This window comes from Penaeus monodon, chromosome 28, assembly GCF_015228065.2.
Source record: "Penaeus monodon isolate SGIC_2016 chromosome 28, NSTDA_Pmon_1, whole genome shotgun sequence".
Classification (NCBI taxonomy): domain Eukaryota; kingdom Metazoa; phylum Arthropoda; class Malacostraca; order Decapoda; family Penaeidae; genus Penaeus; species Penaeus monodon.
In genome coordinates this window covers 5,482,899-5,483,676 of record NC_051413.1, presented here as the reverse complement: position 1 = coordinate 5,483,676, position 778 = coordinate 5,482,899, and positions in this window count along the sequence as shown.

Here is a 778-nt window from a genome sequence, read left to right as displayed (position 1 = left end):
CTCTTCTCATTATTCTATTAATGTAAATATATAAAAATTTAGTTGCATGGTATCTGAATGTCTTGAGGTGTTTGTATTGGTTATATCTACATCTTATATTTGTCTATGTGTATTATTTCTGTGTTCCTTTTATTGTAAGACATCCGTCTTGCCGAAGTCTTTATGAATCATATTGAAGGTGCGTTGTTTAAGTAGAAACAGGTCATTTTCCCGAAAGGAGCTTCAGCTCCTTACGTCAGACTGTCAATGTTTTCACAATATATGGAATGTGTTATTGCAACGGTTAGCAGAAGAAGAATTAAGAGCTACCAATTTTTGCCACCTAAGGTAGAGTGTGGCTAAATGGATATAGGTTCTGTTGTAATTTTTCTTAAATAGGATCACACTAAATGGAAAAACATATCTTCTGCTTTTTCTCTTTTCTTTCTTAAATCTCTTTTCATAACTCCTCCCAAGTCCTTCCCCATATTTTGAACTTGTTCCATTAAACTTATCCTCTGATCACTCCCTGCAGTTTCTCCCAAGTATGTTTGTGATAAAGAGGTTCAGGACAGAATGGTGGCTGATCCACTCTGGCAACTGTGCACTGCGGTAGTCTTTCTTTTTGGTTCTTCCATTGGTATTGCGTGGAGGATCCAGTAGACTCTCTTCTCATCATTGTACATTTCCTTTGCTCTTTCTTGGTTCGGTCGGTTTTTCTCCCATATTGGCTCTACAGTGCTTGTTTCCCTTTCTATGTCAATTGTCCATCTTAATCAAGTCAGCTCAGTTTTGGATC